This window comes from Somniosus microcephalus, chromosome 28 (genome assembly GCF_052327205.1).
Source record: "Somniosus microcephalus isolate GS21.2 chromosome 28, FLI_Smic_1.0, whole genome shotgun sequence".
NCBI lineage: Eukaryota > Metazoa > Chordata > Chondrichthyes > Squaliformes > Somniosidae > Somniosus > Somniosus microcephalus.
The window spans coordinates 16,762,698-16,784,718 of NC_141014.1; the positions used below are offsets into that span (position 1 = coordinate 16,762,698).

Below are 22,021 nucleotides of genomic sequence, written 5' to 3' on the forward strand. Positions count from 1 at the left end.
TATACCCCAGCCAAGTGCCTAGTCGTCCAGCGCGACCCTTAAGCGGTGAACGTCACGGCGGGGCCCAGCCCTGTCCTGAGCCGCCAGGCCACGAGGCGGCCATCAGGGGCGGTAACTGACGTAAGAAAACTACTAGGCACTTGGTGTATTAAACAAGGCTTTAATCAACTGTTATCCTTCACTAGTTCCTGTTTACAAAATGTCCCCGAGCAAGCTGGGCCCGTGCCGAGTATTTATACTCTCCCTGGACAGCGCCACCAGCAGGCTGCCCAGTATATTTCATAAGTCCTTTCTACATGAATGGCACGATTTATGTCAGTAACCCTTTGTGATTTATTCCTCCTCCCCACCCTCCTCCTTAGCCCGAGGGTTCTGAGTCAAATTGTCACCCCCACTGCCCGCCCACCAACTCCCTCTCACCTAACATGGCACAAAGCAGGGATCAAAGCCAGGACCTTTTATTGGTCGGTGTGGGTTGCCGGTATCTTTGGTTCCTGTTGGCGCGACTGACTCCTTCAGTTCACGCATTTCGCTCTGGTCAGACCCCCAACATACTTCAGGAACTGAACCCACCTGTTAATGCACTGTAACCCCCGTCACCAGCAAATCTGTGACGGACGGAGCCGTTTCCTGGGCACTGCAATTATTTGCACGGTCTTCTGTGTCCTTCTGTGCATGCGCCCGTATGGGGGGGATTGGGGGATGGGGGGGGCAAGGCCTAATCAACGACCCCCCCACCCCCCAGCCCCGCCCGAACCGCGCTTGCACGGCTCCTGGGCGCTTGCAAAATAGACGCGACCCTCGGTGAGTGTGTGTGTGAGGATCCCGGGGTTTGGGGCTCGGCCGCACCCCCCCGTCACCCCCACCCCGCCGCTCGCTCTGCTGCCTTTCATGCTCTCTGGCCCGGCGCGGGGTTGCACGCACGGCTCCTGGGCCCCGCCATTACCAAACACGTGTTCACGAGCGCACCTGCTCGGCGCTCTGGCCACGCCGCACTCGACTCCCACACAAGGTTCCGGCCTGAACCCACTGTCCAATCTACAACAATCCAGAGCTACAAATTCCGGGGAAACCTTCGGAACAGCACCTATGAGCAAAACACCCGCACACGGTCCCTTCATTCAGAAGAAACATCTTTTTAGCACTTCCAGAAGGAAAAAACATAAAACTCCAAAGAATGAGCTAACCCACTAATTAGAGTATAAAGTCTTTTATTTTACCAACCAAGGACAACTATAATTACAATTACAGAATATTATTAACAGAGGACCTTCACTACGCTAACTAGACTTCCACATTCTGTAGTCTGTATGACCGCACCCCCATGGAGTGGCCATCCCAGTTTGCCAGATTTAGTTGATTTCAGCTGGGGCAGGATTAGGAGTCCTACAATTAGCCTCAGTGCCGTTGGGCTTGATAAAGGGGAAACATGAGCCAGGGAGGACTTACTGAGACCAACAGTGCAAGGGGAGGTGGATTAGCAACAGTACAGACAGTCAGAATTGACTGACCACTTGTTTTTTGAGTGAGCCTAGTGTTTCAGCTTGTGCAACTCATGTGCATATGTGTTTGCAATGTGTGTTGGTGTGCATGTTTGAGTGAATGTGTGAGAGAGTGTGAGTGTGTGAGAGAGTGTGAGTGTGTATGAGTGAGGGTGTGTGAGAGTGAGGGTGTGTGTGAGTGAGGGTGTGTGTGAGAGTGAGGGTGTGTGTGAGTGAGGGTGTGTGTGTGAGTGAGGGTGTGTGAGAGTGAGGGTGTGAGTGTGAGTGAAGGTGTGTGTGAGTGAGGGTGTGTGAGTGAGGGTGTGTGTGAGTGAGGGTGTGTGAGAGTGAGGGTGTGTGAGAGTGAGGGTGTGTGTGAGTGAGGGTGTGTGTGAGTGAGGGTGTGTGAGAGTGAGGGTGTGAGTGAGGGTGTGTGTGTGAGTGAAGGTGTGTGTGAGTGAGGGTGTGTGAGTGAGGGTGTGTGTGAGTGAGGGTGTGTGAGAGTGAGGGTGTGTGAGAGTGAGGGTGTGTGTGAGTGAGGGTGTGTGTGAGTGAGGGTGTGTGTGAGAGTGAGGGTGTGTGTGAGTGAGGGTGTGTGTGTGAGTGAGGGTGTGTGTGAGTGAGGGTGTGTGTGAGAGTGAGGGTGTGTGTGAGTGAGGGTGTGTGTGAGAGTGAGGGTGTGTGTGAGTGAGGGGTGTGTGTGAGTGAGGGTGTGTGTGAGTGAGGGTGTGTGAGAGTGAGGGTGTGTGAGTGAGGGTGTGTGAGTGAGGGTGTGTGAGTGAGGGTGTGTGTGTGAGTGAGGGTGTGTGTGAGTGAGGGTGTGTGAGAGTGAGGGTGTGTGAGTGAGGGTGTGTGAGAGTGAGGGTGTGTGAGTGAGGGTGTGTGTGAGTGAGGGTGTGTGTGAGTGAGGGTGTGTGTGAGAGTGAGGGTGTGTGGTGAGTGAGGGTGTGTGAGAGTGAGGGTGTGTGTGAGTGAGGGTGTGTGTGAGTGAGGGTGTGTGAGAGTGAGGGTGTGAGTGAGGGTGTGTGTGTGAGTGAAGGTGTGTGTGAGTGAGGGTGTGTGAGAGTGAGGGTGTGTGAGAGTGAGGGTGTGTGTGAGTGAGGGTGTGTGTGAGTGAGGGTGTGTGTGAGAGTGAGGGTGTGTGTGTGAGTGAGGGTGTGTGAGTGAGGGTGTGTGTGAGAGTGAGGGTGGTGTGTGAGTGAGGGTGTGTGTGTGAGTGAGGGGTGTGTGTGTGAGTGAGGGTGTGTGTGAGTGAGGGTGTGTGTGAGAGTGAGTGTCTGTGTGTGTGTAAGTGTGGTGTGTGTGAGTGAGGGTGTGTGTGTGAGTGAGTGTGTGTGTGAGTGAGGGTGTGTGTGAGAGTGAGGGTGTGTGTGGAGTGAGGGTGTGTGTGAGAGTGAGGGTGTGTGTGAGTGAGGGTGTGTGTGAGTGAGGGTGTGTGAGAGTGAGGGGTATGTGAGTGGGGGTGTGTGTGAGTGAGGTGTGAGTGAGGGTCTGTGTGAGTGAGGTGTGTGTGTGAGTGAGGGTGTGTGTGAGTGAGGATGTGTGTGTGAGTGAGGGTGTGTTGTGACGTGAGGGTGTGTGAGAGTGAGGGTGTGTGAGTGAGGGTGTGTGTGAGTGAGGGTGTGTGTGTGAGTGAGGGTGTGTGAGAGTGAGGGTGTGTGTGTGAGGGTGTGTGAGAGTGAGGTGTGTGTGTGAGTGAGGGTGTGTGTGATTGAGGGTTTGTGAGAGTGAGGGTGTGAGTGAGGGTGTGTGTGTGAGTGAAGGTGTGTGTGAGTGAGGGTGTGTGAGGTGAGGGTGTGTGTGAGTGAGGGTGTGTGAGAGTGAGGTGTGAGTGAGAGTGAGTGGTGTGTGTGTGAGTGAGGGGTGTGTGTGAGTGAGGGTGTGTGTGAGTGAGGTGTGTGTGTGAGTGAGGGTGTGTGTGTGAGTGAGGGTGTGTGTGAGTGAGGGTGTGTGTGAGAGTGTGGGGTGTGTGTGTGAGTGAGGTGGTGTGTGTGAGTGAGGGTGTGTGTGTGAGTGAGGGTGTGTGTGAGTGAGGGTGTGTGTGAGAGTGAGGGTGTGTGTGAGTGTGAGTGAGGGTGTGTGTGAGTGAGGGTGTGTGAGAGTGAGGGTGTGTGTGTGAGGGTGTGTGTGAGTGAGGGTGTGTGTGTGAGTGAGGGTGTGTGTGAGAGTGAGGGTGTGTGTGAGTGAGGGTGTGTGTGAGTGAGGGTGTGTGTGAGTGAGGGTGTGTGTGATTGAGGGTGTGTGAGAGTGAGGGTGTGAGTGAGGGTGTGTGTGTGAGTGAAGGTGTGTGTGTGTGAGGGTGTGTGAGTGAGGGTGTGTGTGAGTGAGGGTGTGTGAGACGTGAGGGTGCGTGAGAGTGAGTGTGTGTGAGTGAGGGTGTGTGTGAGTGAGGGTGTGTGTGAGAGTGAGGGTGTGTGAGAGTGAGGGTGTGTGTGTGAGTGAGGGTGTGTGAGTGAGGGGGTGTGTGAGAGTGAGGGTGTGTGTGAGTGAGGGTGTGTGTGTGAGTTAGGGTGTGTGTGAGTGAGGGTGTGTGTGTGAGTGAGGGTGTGTGTGAGTGAGGGTGTGTGTGAGAGTGAGTGTCTGTGTGTGTGTGAGTGTGTGTGTGAGTGAGTGTCTGTGTGGTGTGGAGGTGTGTGTGTGTGAGTGAGGGTGTGTGTGTGAGTGAGGGTGTGTGTGAGTGAGGGTGTGGTGAGGTGTGTGTGTGAGTGAGGGTGTGTGTGAGTGAGGGTGTGTGAGAGTGAGGGTGTGTGAGAGTGAGGGGGTGTGAGGTGAGGGTGTGAGTGAGGGTGTGTGTGTGAGTGATGGTGTGTGTGAGTGAGGGTGTGGTGAGTGAGGGTGTGTGAGAGTGAGGGTGTGTGAGAGTGAGGGTGTGTGTGAGTGAGGGTGTGTGAGAGTGAGGGTGTGTGAGAGTGAGGGTGTGTGTGAGTGAGGGTGTGTGTGGTGAGGGTGTGTGTGAGTGAGGGTGTGTGTGAGTGAGGGTGTGTGTGTGAGTGAGGGTGTGTGTGAGTGAGGGGTGTGTGGTGAGTGAGGGTGTGTGTGAGAGTGAGGGTGTGTGTGTGTGAGGGTGTGTTGTGAGTGAGGGTGGTGTGTGGAGAGTGAGGGTGTGTGGTGAGTGAGGGTGTGTGTGTGAGTGAGGGTGTGTGTGAGAGTGAGGGTGTGTGTGAGTGAGGGTGTGTGTGTGGTGAGGGTGTGTGTGAGTGAGGGGTGTGTGAGAGTGAGGGTGTGTGAGTGAGGGTGTGTGTGAGGGAGGGTGTGTGTGGAGTGAGGGTGTGTGTGAGAGTGAGGGGGTGTGTGAGTGAGGGTGTGTGTGAGTGAGGGTGTGTGTGAGTGAGGGTGTGTGTGAGTGAGGGTGTGGGTGAGTGAGGGTGTGTGTGAGAGTGAGGGTGTGTGTGAGTGAGGGGTGTGTGAGAGTGAGGGTGTGTGGTGAGTGAGGGTGTGTGTGAGTGAGGGTGTGTGAGAGTGAGGGTGAGTGAGGGTGTGTGTGTGAGTGAAGGTGTGTGTGAGTGAGGGTGTGTGAGAGTGAGGGTGTGTGAGAGTGAGGGTGTGTGAGAGTGAGGGTGTGTGTGACGTGAGGGTGTGTGTGAGTGAGGGGTGTGTGAGTGAGGTGTGTGTGTGAGTGAGGGTGTGTGTGAAGTGAGGGTGTGTGGTGAGGTGGGTGAGAGTGAGGGGTGTGTGTGAGTGAGGGTGTGTGTGAGTGAGGGTGTGTGTGAGAATGAGGGTCTGTGTGTGAGTGAGGGTGTGTGTGTGAGTTAGGGTGTGTGTGAGTGAGGGTGGTGTGTGTGAGTGAGGGTGTGTGTGAGTGAGGGTGTGTGTGAGAGTGAGGGCTGTGAGTGTGGTGAGGGTGTGTGTGTGAGTGAGGGTGTGTGTGTGTGAGGAGGGTGTGTGTGAGGTGAGGGTGTGGGTGAGAGTGAGTGTGTGTGTGGTGAGTGAGGGTGTGTGTGGTGTGAGTGAGGGTGTGTGTGTGATGAGTGGGTGTGTGTGTGAGTGAGGGTGTGTGTGTGAGTGAGTGTGTGTGTGAGTGAGGGTGTGTGTGAGAGTGAGGGTGTGTGTGAGTGAGGGTGTGTGTGAGAGTGAGGGTGTGTGTGAGTGAGGGTGTGTGTGAGTGAGGGTGTGTGTGAGTGAGGGTGTGTGAGAGTGAGGGTATGTGAGTGAGGGTGTGTGTGAGTGAGGGTGTGTGTGAGTGAGGGTGTGTGTGTGTGTGAGTGAGGATGTGTGTGTGAGTGAGGGTGTGTGTGAGTGAGGGTGTGTGTGAGAGTGAGTGTCTGTGTGTGTGTGAGTGAGTGTGTGTGAGAGTGAGGGTGTGTGAGTGAGGGTGTGTGTGAGTGAGGGTGTGTGTGTGAGTGAGGGTGTGTGTGAGAGTGAGGGTGTGTGTGAGTGAGGGTGTGTGTGAGTGAGGGTGTGTGAGAGTGAGGGTGTGTGTGAGTGAGGGTGTGTGTGAGTGAGGGTGTGTGTGATTGAGGGTGTGTGAGAGTGAGGGTGTGAGTGAGGGTGTGTGTGTGAGTGAAGGTGTGTGTGAGTGAGGGTGTGTGAGTGAGGGTGTGTGTGAGTGAGGGTGTGTGAGAGTGAGGGTGCGTGAGAGTGAGAGTGTGTGTGAGTGAGTGTGTGTGTGAGTGAGGGTGTGTGTGAGAGTGAGGGTGTGTGAGAGTGAGGGTGTGTGTGTGAGTGAGGGTGTGTGAGTGAGGGTGTGTGTGAGAGTGAGGGTGTGTGTGAGTGAGGGTGTGTGTGTGAGTTAGGGTGTGTGTGAGTGAGGGTGTGTGTGTGAGTGAGGGTGTGTGTGAGTGAGGGTGTGTGTGAGAGTGAGTGTCTGTGTGTGTGTGAGTGTGTGTGTGAGAGTGAGGGTGTGTGTGAGAGTGAGTGTCTGTGTGTGTGTGTGTGAGTGAGGGTGTGTGTGTGAGTGAGGGTGTGTGTGAGCGAGGGTGTGTGTGAGAGTGAGTGTCTGTGTGTGTGTGAGTGTGTGTGTGTGAGTGAGGGTGTGTGTGTGAGTGAGGGTGTGTGTGAGTGAGGGTGTGTGTGAGTGAGGGTGTGTGTGAGTGAGGGTGTGTGAGTGTGAGGGTGTGTGTGAGTGAGGGTGTGTGTGAGTGAGGGTGTGTGTGAGTGAGGGTGTGTGTGAGAGTGAGGGTGTGTGAGAGTGAGGGTGTGTGTGAATGAGGGTGTGTGTGAATGAGTGTGTGTGAGGGTATGTGTGAGTGAGGGAGTTAGTGAGGGTGCGTGTGTCAGTGAGGGTGTGTGTGAGTGAAGGAGTTAGTGAGGGTGCATGTGTGAGTGAGGGTGAGTGTGAGTGAGTGTGTGTGTGAGTGTGTGTGTGAGATTGAGTGTGAGTGTGTGAGTGTGTGTGTGTTTGAGTGTGTGTGTGAGTGTGTGTGTGTTTGAGTGTGTGTGAGTGTGTGTGAGTGTGTGAGTGTGTGTGGGTGAGTGTGTGCGTGTGTGTGAGTGTGTGTGTTTGAGTGTGTGTGTGTGAGTGTGTTTGAGTGTATGTGTGAATGTGTGTGAGTGTGTGTGTGTGAGATTGTCTGTGAGTGTGTCTGTGAGTGTGTGAGTGTGTGTGTGAGTGTGTGTGTGTTTGAGTGTGTGTGTGTAAGTGTGTGTGTGTGTGTGTGTGTGTGTGTGTGTGTGTGTGTGTGTGTGTGAGTGTGTGTGTTTGAGTGTATGTGAGTGTGTGTTTGAGTGTGTGTGAGTGTGTGTGAGTGTGCATGAGTGATTGAGTGTGTGAGTGTGAGTGTGTGTTTGAGTTTGTGTGTGAGTGTGTGTTTGAGTGTGTGTGTGAGTGTGTGTGTGTGTGATTGAGTGTGAGTGTGTGTGTGTGAGTGTGTGAGTGTGTGAGTGTGTGTGTGTGTGAGTGTGTGTGAGTGTGTGTGTGTTTGAGTGTGTGTGAGTGTGAGTGTGTGTGTGAGTGTGTGTGTGAGTGTGTGTGTGAGTGTGTGAGTGTGAGTGTGTGTGTGAGTGTGTGTGTGAGTGTGTGTGAGTGTGTGTGAGTGTGTGTGTGTGTGTGTGAGTGTGTGTGAGTGTGTGTGTGTGTGAGTGTGTGTGTGAGTGTGTGAGTGTGTGAGTGGTGCTTCTAAGGTTTGCGCATTTCCAGACTTTTAACATGGCTCCACAATACTTTGTGAGTTATCTCTTGTGTAACATCACAAACGTGCAGAAGAGGCAAGTCAGAAACACTCGTTTCAGAACATCAGGAAAAGATCTTAGCAAGTTCTTGGTTAAGGTGCTTCCATTGGACTTAATTGTCTCTCAGTGTCTTTGACAAGTGCTGAATTTATAGAAAAAAGGGAAATCTTTAGTGGCAGAACTTGCAAATAGATTTGTATTAGATCATCTGTCACATTAAAAGAAAGACTTGCATTTATATAGCGCTTTTCATGACCTCAGGATGTCCCCATATCACTAGGGGGCATAATCTTAGAATAAGGGGCTGCTCATTCAAAACTGAGATGAGGAGAAACTTCTTCACTCAGAGGGTGGTAGGTTTGTGGAATATGCTGCCCCAGAAAGCTGTGGAAGCTACATCATTAAATAAATTTAAAACAGAAATAGATAGTTTCCTAGAAGTAAAGGGAATAAAGGGTTACGGGGAGCGGGCAGGAAATTGGACATGAGTCTAGGTTCGGAATGGTCATGGCCCTGTGGGTAGTGGAGTGGGCCCAGGGGCCGTGTAGCCTTGTTCTGCTCCTACTGTGTTCTAATTCTGTGTTAGATTTCAGGAGATGGTTTTATTCCTGTTCCTGGCTGGGGTGGAGATCGCCTTTACAGAAGGTAAGTACTGTAGAAAATATAGGGACAGAGTGATCTCCTGGACGAGTTTTGATCGCCTCGATGGGTCGGAGAGGAATTTCCCAGATTTTTTTCTCCCAAATTGGCCATTCGGTCTTTATCTGGTTTTTCGCCTCTCCCGGGAGATCACATGGGTTCGGGTGGATGCAGAGTGATAGAAGATTTGAGGTTAGGATCAGATCAGCCATGATCTTATTGAATGGTGGAGCAGGCTCGAGGGGCTGATTGGCCTACTCCTGCTCCTATTTCTTATGTTCTTTTATGTTCTTACAGCCAATTAAGTACTTTTGAAGTGTCATCACTGTTGAACTGTAGAAATTGCAGCAGTCAATTTGTGCACAGCAAGGTCCCACCAACAGCAATGTGATAAAAGACACGGGGGGAGAAATTCGGTACCTTAGCACCTCCCATTAGCGCCAGCAGATGGCGGTAATTGTGGTGTATGTGCCTTTAAGAGCCCCAGGTGTGCGTAATGCCGGTAATTGCCACTTGGGCTATATAAGCCTGTGTATTGTGTATATCCTTTAGAAACCCCCCCCAGACTTGCTTAGTAAATACCTATGAACCAACTCCTGTCTTCAGTGTCTTTATCTACACACGGACACTACAGTGGCGACGAAGTGGAAACGGACTTACCTGCAATTCGGCAGCACCTCAAGGACATCGATTCCTCCAGCGTCCAGAAGACTCAAGGAAGTAAGAGAAACTGTGGTTTCACCAGCTGGCCAAGCTGGTGACAGGTACTGCGCTAATCCTTCCTGGGCGTCAGGCTGGAGCTCCAGCGGCGGGCTCTACAGCTGAGACAGGCAGCGAAATCGGAGGCAAGCAATAACGGACTGGGAGGGTGCACTCGAGAGACGGCCAGCGCGGCAAGCAGGTCAGCGTTTAGACCTCCGTCGGGAATGAGTCTCCAACAGTGAATAAACGGAAACCACAGTAAAACAGCGTTGTTATCGGTAGCAGCGGCGGGAAAGCGCGGGAAGCGCCATATCGTTGCTACAGAGAAAAAAAAAAGCGCGGGAAGCGCCATATCTTTTCTGAAGTGCCTAAATCTGGTAATATTGAGGCTTTTGATGGCGAAATAGAAGATTGGACCACATACGTGGAAAGAGTAGAGGTTTATTGCACTGCAAATGGAATAACAGATGAGAAAAAAGCTTCAGTACTTCTGAACTTAATGGGCGCGAAGACATACGGGCTGTTACGAAATTTAATCACTCCAGCCAAACCAAAGGACAAGACTTTTAAAGAAATTGTTGATACCCTGCAGGAGCATTTAAACCCAACACCGCTGCTGATAGAGGAACGATTCAAGTTCTTCAAGAGAAATCAACACAAGAATGAAAGTAACGCTGATTACCTAACCGAATTAAGAAAGCTATCAAAGTACTGCCAATTCGGAGCAGGACTATCGGATTATCTTCGAGACAAATTTGTTTGCGGTCTCTTAAGTGAAGGAACACAAAAAAGACTGCTTTCTGAAAAAGATTTAACATTGGACAAAGCTTTCAGTATGGCTGTATCATACGAAGCAGCAGCAAAAGGAGCTGCAGAGGTACAACAAGAGACACAGGACTTCGGCACCCATAAAATGACACAGGAGTTCGGAAGATGTTATCGCTGCGGCAGATCCACCCATAACCAGAGGGACTGCTGGTTCAAGGGCAAAGCATGCAGGCAATGTGGTAAGATTGGACACATTGCACGGGTATGCCAATCTGGACAAAATAAATCCACTGACAGAAAACAAAAAATCAATAAAGAAAAGTACAGGAAGGTACAAATGATGACGGACAATAGCTCCGAAGGCCAGAATAGCGATAGCGACTCCGGAAACAAGAGACTAAGCTGTCTCAAATTACATAATGTACTTGCCAAAGAGGATTACCAAACCATTTGGGTTACCCTCACAATAGCAGGGTCCCCAGTTAAAATGGAGCTAGATACAGGATCAGCTCTAACCGTAATAAATCGACGAGATTACGAGAGGCTATTTTCGCATATACCTCTAAAAGACACATCCATTATCTTAAAAACATATACGGGGCAGAAAGTCTACCCCAAAGGAAAAATAAGGGTGCCTGTGGTATACAACGGCAAAGAAATACAAAAGTTGTATTTATACATTCTACAAGATGGTGGTCCACCGTTGTTGGGACGTGAATGGATAAGGAAGATACGTTTAGACTGGCACTCCATTCAGGCACTGACGGTGACCAGTAAGGAAAAAAACAATGATGACATCATACCTGAACGATTAAAAGACATCTTGGCCAACGCCAAAGAAGTGTTTCAAGAGAAACTAGGAACCTTGAAAGGTATCACCGCCTCAATAAAAGTGGAAGATACAGCAATTCCAAAATGTTTTAAGGCAAGACCGGTGCCATACGCAATACGTCCGGCAGTCGAGGCAGAGCTGAAGAATTTGGAAAAGGCAGGCGTATTATCCAAAATAGATTGGAGCGAATGGGCAACACCCATCGTTCCAGTCATGAAAAAAACATTGAAAAATAACTCTGAGGAACAGAAAAAAATTCGCATCTGTGGGGACTTTAAGGTGACTGTAAACCCGGTCCTTCACACGGTACAGTATCCTCTTCCGAGGATAGAAGATATTTTCGCCTCACTATCCGGAGGGAAACGTTTCACAAAAATTGACTTGGCACAGGCATATCTACAGATGGAGGTTGAGGAGACCTCTAAAAAGTATCTCACAATAAACACACACAAAGGCCTGTACCAGTACAATCGACTGGTTTTTGGAATAGCATCAGCTCCAGCTATCTGGCAAAGAGCTATGGAGCAAGTCCTGCAAGGGATTCCGGGGACTCCATGCTACCTAGACGACATCCTTATAACAGGAGAAAACGACAACGAGCACCTTGCCAATTTGGAGCAGGTGCTCACTAGGCTGAAAGAACGGGGCATACGAGCAAATCGCCCCAAGTGCGAATTTTTCCAAAATCAGATATCATATTGTGGCCACATAATTAATAAGGAAGGGTTGTATAAGTCACCTGAAAAAATTGAAGCAGTTATAAAAGCCCCAGCACCTGAAAATGTTTCACAATTAAGGTCATTCCTGGGATTAATAAATTACTATCATAAATTTTTACCGAACTTATCAACTATTCTACACCCTCTTAATGATCTTCTACAGACAGGAGTGATTTGGAAATGGAACGAAGACTGTAAACGTGCCTTCCATAAATGTAAAGACTTAATCACATCCGAGAAAATTTTGGCTCATTACAACCCATCACTACCAATCAGACTGGCGTGCGATGCATCCCCTTACGGCATAGGAGCGGTATTGTCCCATAGATTCCCTGATGGCTCGGAACGGCCGATAGCTTTTGCGTCACGCTCATTGAACTCAGCTGAGCGTAACTATGCCCAGATAGACAGGGAAGCACTCAGCCTGGTATGGGGAGTGAAGAAATTCAACCATTACCTACACGGACAAAAATTTACCTTGCTGACTGACCATCAACCCCTCATCTCCATATTCAACCCTAAAAAAGGTGTCCCCATTATGACGGCACAAAGACTACAGAGGTGGTCCCTTTTTCTAGGGGCACACCAATACAACACTGAATACAAAGGGTCAAAACAGCATGGGAATGCTGACGGTTTATCACGCCTACCGTTGCCAACGATAGAAGAGGCACCTACAGTAGACCCAGTAGAGATATTCCACTCTACCATAGTGGAATGTCTACCGGTGACAAATTCTGCCATTGAAAGGGAGACAAGAAATGACCCTACTCTCTCTCGGGTCTACGATTTAACAGTGAAGGGATGGCCAGCACATGGCGAACCACTGTTGCCAGCATTCTCGCAAAGAGAACAGCTGTCAGTGTGCCGAGGAACCTTGATGTGTGGAACCAGAGTGGAGATTCCACCCAAACTCCAGGATAAAGTGCTAAAGGAGCTTCACGAGGGGCATCTGGGTGGAGTGAAAATGAAGAACCTAGCTAGGGCGTTTGTATGGTGGCCAGGTATCGATGGAGACATCGAAGACATGACCAAGAGCTGCCTAGGATGCCAGAAGGTCCAAAATGCTCCGCCACAGGCCCCTCTACATCCATGGGAGTGGCCCTCATCTCCCTGGCAAAGGGTGCACATCGACTTTGCTGGTCCATTTATGGACTTAATGTTCTTAATCGCGGTTGATGCACACTCCAAGTGGCCGGAGGTAATAAAGATGTCCTCCACCACCACGGAAAAAACCATCACAGTATTAAGGACCATATTTGCCAGGAATGGGCTGCCGGAGCAGATATGTTCTGATAATGGACCGCAATTTGTGTCCGAAGAATTCAGAAAGTTCTTAAAGAACAATGGGGTAAAGCACTACACGTCCGCCCCATACCATCCCGCCACCAATGGATTGGCTGAAAGGTTTGTCCAGACCTTCAAGAAGGCCATCAAGGCCATGGGTAATGAAGACATAAAACTTCAGCACAAGGTGGATAACTTCTTATTTGCATATAGGAATGCAACGCATATGGTTACTAACCAAACTCCCGCCATGATGTTCTACAATAGAAACCTAAGATGCCGGCTGGATTTGGTCAAGCCCAACATCCGAAGGGACGTGGAGAACCGGCAGTTTCAGGGCATGAATGAAAGGCTAACTAGGGCCTTCCAGATAGGCCAACCGGTTTTGGCCCGGGACTACCGTACCGAGAAATGGCAGCCTGGAACTATCTGCACACGATTAGGACCACTGATGTATACCGTGGACATCGGAGACAGCATAATAAGGCGCCATGCTGACCAAATCATCAAGTCATCCGAAAAGGGACAACCTACACCACCACTCTATACATCTAACGATGAAGTAGAGATACCCATATCTACCTCCGATCCGGTGATACTGGCGCCCGATGAACCCGACACTGGCCTTCAAGCCGAATCAGCCTTGCCAGAAGAACCTACTACACCACCAGAAACTACTACACCCCCGAGGCGTTATCCGGACCGAGTCAGGAAGCCTCCTGAGAGACTAACTTATAATTAATTAATACAGCAATGTATATTATTTTGCATATAACATGTAATTAATAATTACTTAAAATATGATGTACTAGTTAGCTAGAAGGGGAGGAATTGTGGTGTATGTGCCTTTAAGAGCAACTGTAGTGTATGTGCCTTTAAGAGCCCCAGGTGTGCGTAATGCCGGTAATTGCCACTTGGGCTATATAAGCCTGTGTATTGTGTATATCCTTTAGAAACCCCCCCCCAGACTTGCTGAGTAAATACCTATGAACCAACTCCTGTCTTCAGTGTCTTTATCTACACACGGACACTACAGTAACGGGGCGCTAGGGCATTATCGCTGGGGCGAGGCGAATCCAACGCCGCACGCCAAATCCCCCCACAGCGCCGCCACTAACAGTTATTGCCAGGAGTCTCAACGCCAGGTGGATCGTGACATCAGTGAGTGTGCAACACTCACTGAGTGTCCGATCTGCGAAATTGATTGTCGCCACCTGCCTTAGCACCTGGAGTAAACAGCGACAGGGAGAGATGGCGTGAAGCAACAGGAAGCTGGCTCCAGGGATGTTATTTAAAGGGATCATCAGTAATGACTCGCAGCTGTCAGGTTAGTGGAGTTTCAGTGGTTTCTTGTCAGTTTCACATAGTGCAACAGTTTAATTCAGTAATTTCAAGGTTATTTTGTATGAGGAGTGTTGTGGCAACTAAAAGGTAGCTACATTTATTCTTTAAAAAATCAAACTGCTGCACTTGGTTACTTTAATGGGGGCTGTACTGGCAGTCGACCTCACCCTCCAGGATCTACGGTGGAGGGAGCGGAGGCAGTGAGAATGAAGGGAACATGTGCCTAGAGGGAGCAGGAGGGCCATCAGGGCTCTCAACAGGAGGCTTTACCCTCCAAGGGTATTCCGAGAGCAATTCTCCTACCTCCAATTAAGCGAGGAGCAGTGTATTAGAAGGCACTGCTTCAACAAGGAGGTGGTCACAGAACCCTGCCACCTCCTGCAACCAGACCCGGAGCCTCACATCAGAGTGACCATGGCTCTCTCAGTAGCAGTCAAGGTCACCATCGCTCTCAATTTCTTCGCCAGTGGATTCTTCCAGGCTGCAACAGTAGACATAGCTAAAATCTCGCAGCTCGCCGTCCATCGCTGTATCCGAGAGGTCACAGAGGCTCTCTACAGCAGGAGAAAGGAGGGGTAAGTGGGATGTGAGAAGGAGTAGGGATGAACATACCATTGTTGCCCCAAGGGGGTCAATGTCGCCGGTGGCCACGGCGCCCACCACCTGGCGCCCAATAATCTGCAGCACTCTATTCTCCAGCGCAGGCAGTGGTTAGGTGTTGGCTTGTCCCCCACCAGTGCACTCCTCCTGTTGTGAGCCACCTTGGCTTGCAAGAGAAAGGAAAGTGTGTGAGTGAGTGTGGAGCAATGTGTTTGGGTGATGTGCCTGTCATAGTCGAATAGCTGTCATTGTGTGCAAGGTGTGAAATGTGGGTGTGAGTGTTGGTAGGTAGAGATTGTTGGTGGGTGAGTGTTGGGGGTGTGGTGCTTTGGGCAGTGTGTGCAGATTGTGGTACAGATGGTAGTATGTAGAATTTGTTGAAACATTCACTCACCCTGACCACCCGAGTGGGGTCGTTAAATTCCTTCCTGCACTGTGCGTGGGTCCTGGGGACCACAGTGCTGCCCGAGACGTGCTGTGCTACCTCCCTCCACATGGTTCAGAAGGCTCGCAGCGAGGGCCTCCTGCCACTTGCCGGGTAGAGCCCTCCGTCCCTCCGCAGTGAACACCACTGCCTCCAATGCTTCATCGCAGAATCTGCGGGCTCTCTCCCTGGGGCGTGGATCAGCCATGAGTACAGCTGCTTCAGTCCTCCGGCTCTTTCTCCTTTCTCTGCTTCTGCTTGCTGAGGCAGCTGCACAGCCAGCAATGCTGAGAATGAGGTTCTGCAGCATCAATGAACCTCCCCTTTAAGAACTGGAAAAAGCCTGTGGCAACCATGACTTGCGGTTAGACTGCACCTGATATTGGTCCACCCATTGAGTGTAACGCCAATGAGCTTGGGCTTAAAGACTTGAATTAGCGCTCCAATCATTTCTTTGAGCAGTGAGAATGAATTTTGCGTATAGTCGAAAGCTTTAGCGCCTGGCGCTAATTCTTCTACTTTTCTAATTATACCGCCCGTTCCTGGGCTATAATGAATTTCGAGCCACAGATAATCTGTTTTTAATGATGTTGGTTGAGAGATAAATATTTTCCTGAACACCGGGGGAGATCTCCGCTACTCGTCTTTGATATTGTGCCATGAGATGCTTCTTACTGCACTTTAGCTGTTCGTATTAAGATAGTTTTCTCTCCATTAAGGCCAGTGACGTAAGAAAACTACTGGGCACTTGGTCTAAGCGTTAAACAAGGCTTTAATCAACTGTTTTTCAACATGGAGATCTAGTTGTGTCCTTCACTAGTTCCTGTTAAAGAATGTCCTGAGCAAGCTGGGCCCGTGCCCGAGTATTTATACTCTCCCCGGACAGCGCCACCAGCAGGCCGCCCAGTATTATTTCATAAATCATTTCCACATGAATGACAAGATCCATGTCAGCCAGTTTAAGGCCAAAAGAGGAGGTGCTTCGACAACATACTGCTTTAACGTGTTTACTCATTAGTGCAGTCAGAGGCATAGGGATATTGCAGAGCAAAACCACAGGGCCAAGGCGAAATCGGGAATGGAACACACTGTGCTGCATGAAGATTCTACGTTAAAAATGGGATGGTGTTGACGCAAAGTCCGATTCTGTCCTTGTGACGATGAGTAAAATGTCATCCAACTCAGACTGCACTGATAGCAACAAGTGACCCTGGCAGGGCAGTCTGGTGGAAGTGTTAGGCAGTGGAGACGGTGAGGATTTATAATGATCTGTCTTTGCATCTCCCCTGAAGTGTTTCATTCAATGGCTGCATGGGAGCAACTCCTGGTGAATGAAGTGTCATTTTTGACTTGGCATTTTATGAGGTGCCTATAAAGGTAAATAATTCTGCTCCGTTCAACTCACTTAGCGATGGCAAGGAGACTGGTGTGTTCTCCTCACCTTCCCAGTGGTGCAACAATCAACAGTCAATTGCAACATGTAACAAAAACCGCTCCAGAATAAAAAAGGACTTGCATTTATATAGCGCCTTTCATGACCACAAGACATCCCAAAGCGCTTTACAGCCAATGAAGTACTTTTTGAAGTGTAGTCACTGTTGTAATGTAGGAAACGCGGCAGCCAATTTGCGCACAGCAAGCTCCCACAAACAGCAATGTGATAATGGCCCAGAAATTCGGGTCTCCACGGGTGAGTACGCGCTGTGTACTCAACTGTAGGCCCAATGGAAGTGTCGGTTTCCTGCATGCACTGCGCATGCGCGGGAAACCGGCACTTCCGTTCCCCTGAACGAAGGGGTTCAGAGTTCGACCGCGTGCGCAGGAGAGGCTGCGCGTGCGCATCGAACTTAGGTTTTTTTTTGCAGGTTTTCCCGGGAAGGTAAGTCTGCAGAACTTACACATATAAAAAGCAGGCGCAAGGTCTGCTTTTTACAAGGTAAGTGGTGAATTCATTACAATTAAAACATTTTTTCCACAGGTTTATTATTTTTAAATACTTTAAAGCAAGGTAAGTTTATTTTTAGCCCCGTTAGAAAATAAAATTATTTTTTCAAAAATTTAAATTATTGTTTAAAATAGTTATTTCATGTAATTTATAGTTTATTTTAAAAATGTGATGTTTTTTAAAAATGTATTTGAAGATTTAGTGATGTTTTGGGGCCCGTAGTATTTATAAGTTTTGACAGCTCTTCCTGTCATACTTATGAATGGAGCATTCCCTGCTCCGATTGGCTCCCCATGGCCCACGTGATCCCAGGGGACGCATCGAACTAACTGCGCCCCTGGGATACACAAGCACTGCGCGCCGGCAGCTGGAGCAGGCCGAGGATCGGAATTCCACGCGGGCCCACAGCTCAACGGCCGGCGCGCTAGGTAAGTGCAGGTCGGGGGCTTGCACCCGCGGGAAGCCTCCGACCCGAATTTCTGGGCCAATGTTTTTTAGTGATGTTGATTGAGGGATAAATATTGGCCAGGACACCGGGGAGAACTCACCTGCTCTCATTCGAAATAGTGCCGTGGGATTTTTTACGTCCACCTGAGAGAGCAGGTTTAACGCCTCATCCAAAAGACGGCACCTCTGACAGTGCAGCACTCCCTCAATACTGTATTGGAGTGTCAGTCTAGATTTTTGTGCTCAAGTCTCTGGAGTGGGACTTGAACCCACAACCTTCTGACCCAGAGACGTGGGTGCTGCCCACTGAGACACAGCTGACATTTTTGAATCCAATGGTTCTGGGGATGGAGGATCTTAGCTACAAGGACAGGTTGGAGAAGCTGGATTTGTTTTCATTAGAGCAAAGGAGGTTGAGGGGTGATTTGATAGAGGTGTACAAGATTATGACGGGTTTGGATAGGCTAGACGGGGAAAGGCTGTTCCCACTAGTTAATGGTACAAGGACTAGGGGACACAGATTTAAGGTTTTGGGCAAGAGATACAGGAGGGAGGTGAGGAAAAAGTTTTTTACGCAGCGAGTGGTGAGGACCTGGAACTCGCTGCCAACGGAAGTGGTGGAAGCGGAGACACTCAATGTTTTCAAGGGGAGACACTTGAGGGAAATAAACTTGCAGGGCTATGGGGATAGAGCGGGGGAATGGGACTGACTGGATTGCTCTACAGAGAGCCGGCACGGACTCGATGGGCCGAATGGCCTCCTTCTGTGCCTCTATGACTCCATGACTATGACATACACTGAGGTTCAAGCAAAGAAAGAAATTGGGGGTGGGGGGGGAGTGGTAAACTGACTGGGGAAGGAAGAGGGAGCACCGAGTGTTACTGTGATCTGGATATTGACCTGTCACCTCTGCATCAGTCAATGGGGGAGAAATTGGGTGGAGCCGCAAACGGGGCGCCAAGCTCGCCTGGGCGCCAGATTTTGCGCTGCGATCGGAGCAGCAGCGATCGCTGGAAATTCAGCTTGAGCGCCCCAAGAGGGACACTGGGCGAGGCTCGAGCCGCTCCACGTCCCTCTTAGGGCGCTGAAACTGAATATCGCAGCGCAACGTGCCGCAGTGCCACACGCTGCGGCACGGCGCGCTGCGGTACTGCAGGCCTTCCTCCCATTCTTAAGGGGGAGGGGCCTGCATCAGCGCGATCCCCGATCGCGAGTGCCGGCAAAAGAGCCCGGCACCGAGGAGAAGTGCCGGGCTCTCGGAAAACAGCCGGCAATGCCACGGGGGGAGAACAGGAGGCCGGGGACGGAGGTGCTGGCAGGCGGCCGCCAAAAAAAACGGCCGCCCCGCACCTCCACCTTAATTTGCGCCACTGCCGCCACAGGTAGGCCCCGTGAACCGGGCGCGATTAGCAAGCGGCGCTACAGAGGCGGTCGCTGCCAAATATCGCGATCGGGGCGGTAGCGGGGCGCTGCGCACACCGATGACGTCATCAGTGGCGGCGCAGCGCAACAGGCTAACGCCGCCATTAGCGCCCCAGCTAAATATCGTGGGAGGCGCGGCCAGTGGCGCTAAAGCCACTGAGTGCCCTCTTTAGGTGCTAACTGGTGGCGCAGCCCATCGAATTTCTCCCCCAATATGTCAGTGGCCAACCGACTGTAACACGCAGTCCCACCACGACCAATGGGGTTGTATGGAACTAGCTTGAGGCCAGTCTCAATCCCAATTCCCAGCAGCACTTGGCCTTAAAACACATAATTAACCTTTGTTTACCTACATTTTTATAACAGTGACTGCACTTCAAAAAGTACTTCAATGGCTGTAAAGCGCTTTGGGACATCCTGAGGTTGTGACAGGTGCTATACAAATGCAAATTCTTTCTTTAATACCATTAAGTTGACACTAACTTGCCAATCACACCCGGATAGCACAGGTGGCTGCTTTCTTCTTCTTCTTCTTAGGCAGTCCCTCGGAACCGAGGATGACTTGCTTCCACACTAAAAATGAGTTCTCAGGTGACTGATGAGTCCAATGCGGGACCTACAGTCTCTGTCACAGGTGGGGCAGACGGTGGTTGAAGGGGCGGGTGGGTGGGGTGCTTGGGTTGACGTGCGCTCCTCCCGCTGTTTGCGCTTGGCTTCCGCTTGCTCCCGGCGAAGAGACTCGAGGTGTTCGCCACCTTCCCGGATGCTTCTCCACTTTGTGCGGTCTTGGGCCAGGGAATTCCCAGGTGTCGGTGGGGATGTTGCACTTTTTCAAAGAGGCTTTGAGGGTGTCCTTGAAGCGTTTCCTCTGCCCACCTGGGGCTCTCTTGCCCTGTCGGAGCTCCGAGTAGAGCGCTTGCTTCGGGAGTCTCGAATCGGGTGTGCGGACGATGTGGCCCGTCCATCGGAGCTGATTGAGCGTGGTCAAAGCTTCGATGCTGGGGATGTTGGCCTGAGCAAGAACACTGACGTTGGTGCGCCTATCCTGCCAATGGATTGGCAGGGTCTTGCGGAGGCAGGGTTGGTGGTACCTCTCCAGTGCTTTGAGGTGCCTGCTGTACATGATGGCTGCTTTAGGATGAAGAGGAAAATCACATCCTGCGATTCAGGATGAGACATCCCACTGGGGCAGGCTAGAGGGAGCCTTACTGTGCCCCACGTGGCCCTGGGAGAGCTTGTTGCCCCCAAGTGGAAAATTCCCCAGCACGGACGCCCCCCTGACTTTGGGGAGGACAACATCTGCAATTTGTGCTTGCGAGACAGGAACGTGGAACTGCTGCTATAACGTCACTGCTGCTGGCACCTTCCTGGGCAACAGCTGAGAGCTGGCCAAACGCTGAATCAGGTCGTGGCAAAAGAATAAAAGGACAAAGGCAGGAAGCCAGCCTGTAGCTGATAGTGCGCCGTAAACAAACTGGAAACGACCAGCTTCCCACATGATCCCCTGACCTCCGAAGCATGAAGTGTGCCCCTAAGGTCAAACATGGGACTTTCAAACGCAGAAAGAAAGACTTGCATTTCTATAGCGCCTTTCACAACCTCAGTACATCCTAAAGCACTTTACAGCCAATGAAGTGTGTTGGCCTTTATTACAAGAGGATTTGAGTATAAGAGTAAAGATGTCTTACTGCAATTATATAGGGCCCTGGTGAGACCACACCTGGAGTATTGTGTACAGTTTTGGTCTCCTTACCTAAGGAAGGATATACTTGCCATAGAGGGAGTGCAACGAAGGTTCACCAGACTGGTTCCTGGGATGGGGGGATTGTCCTATGAGGAGAGATTGAGTAGACTAGGCCTATATTCTCTGGAGTTTAGAAGAATGAGAGGCGATCTCATTGAAACATACAAAATTCTTACAGGGCTTGACAGGGTAGATGCAGGGAGGATGTTTCCCCTGGCTGGGGAGTCTAGAACCAGGGGTCACAGTCTCAGAATAAGGGGTCGGCCATTTAGGACTGAGATGAGGAGAAATTTCTTCACTCAGAGGGTGGTGAATCTTTGGAATTCTCTACCCCAGAGGGCTGTGGAGGCTCAGTCGTTGAGTATATTCAAGACAGAGATCGATAGATTTTTGGATATTAAGGGAATCAAGGGATATGGGGATCGGGCAGGAAAGTGGCGTTGAGGTAGAAGATCAGCCATGATCTTATTGAATGGCGGAGCAGGCTCGAGGGGTCAAATGGTCGACTCCTGCTCCTATTTCTTATGTTCTTATGTGAGTGTGTGTGTGTGTGAGTGAGGGTCTGTGAGTGTGAGTGTGTGTGTGTGAGTGAGGGTGTGTGTGAGTGTGTGTGTGCGTGTGTGTGTGTGTGAGGGTGTGCATGTGTGTGAGGGTGTGTGTGTGAGGGTGTGTGTATGTGTGAGAGTCTGTTTTTCTACTCTTCCTACCAAAGTGAATAACCTCACATTTCCCCACATTATACTCCATCTGCCACCTTATTGCCTACTCACTTAACCGGTCTATATCCATTTGCAGCCTTCTTGTGTCCTCCTCACATCTTACTTTTCCACCTAGCTTTGTATCGTCAGCAAACTTGGATACATTGCACTCGGTCTCTTCATCTAAGTCATTAATATAGATTGTAAATAGCTGAGGCCCAAGCTCTGATCCTTGCGGCATCCCACTAGTTGCAGCCTGCCAATCTGAAAATGACCCATTTATTCCTACTCTCTGTTTTCTGTCCGTTAACCAATCCTCTATCCATGCTAATATATTACCCCCAACTCCATGAACCTTTATCTTGCTTAACAACCTTTTATGTGGCACCTTATCGAATGCCTTGTGGAAATCCAAATATATTACATCCACTGGTTCCCCTTTATCTACCCTGCTAGTTACATCCTAAAAAAACTCCAATAAATTTGTCAAACATGATTTACCTTTCATAAAATCATGTTGACTCTGCCTAATCATCTTGGGCCGGATATTCCGATGCCTACGGGTGTGTACGCGCTGTGTACCCAGCCGTAGGGACATCGGAAATGCCGGTTTCAGGTATGCACTGCGTCTGCCCTGGAGAAGGGCCTCTGCGGGCGGGTAGTTCTGCTTTCTGGAGAACCTCCGCCCGCAGAAAACCCTTAGAATTCTTACGCAGCACAAGATTTGAAAAAAAAAATATTTTTTCACTCATTTATCATTTAAAAATACTTTTAAAAAAAGGTACGTTTATTTTTAGCCCCGTAAAATTTTTGTTTAAATTATTCATTGTAATTTCAACTAATTTTAAAAATGTGATTTG

General features: G+C 50.2%; 1 protein-coding gene across 1 annotated transcript in view; it reads left to right on the plus strand.

Moving 5' to 3' along the window:
• Positions 1-22,021, plus strand: part of LOC147099004 (uncharacterized) — a 71,737-nt gene that overhangs the window by 991 nt on the left and 48,725 nt on the right. The gene's annotated exons all lie outside the window — the stretch shown is intronic.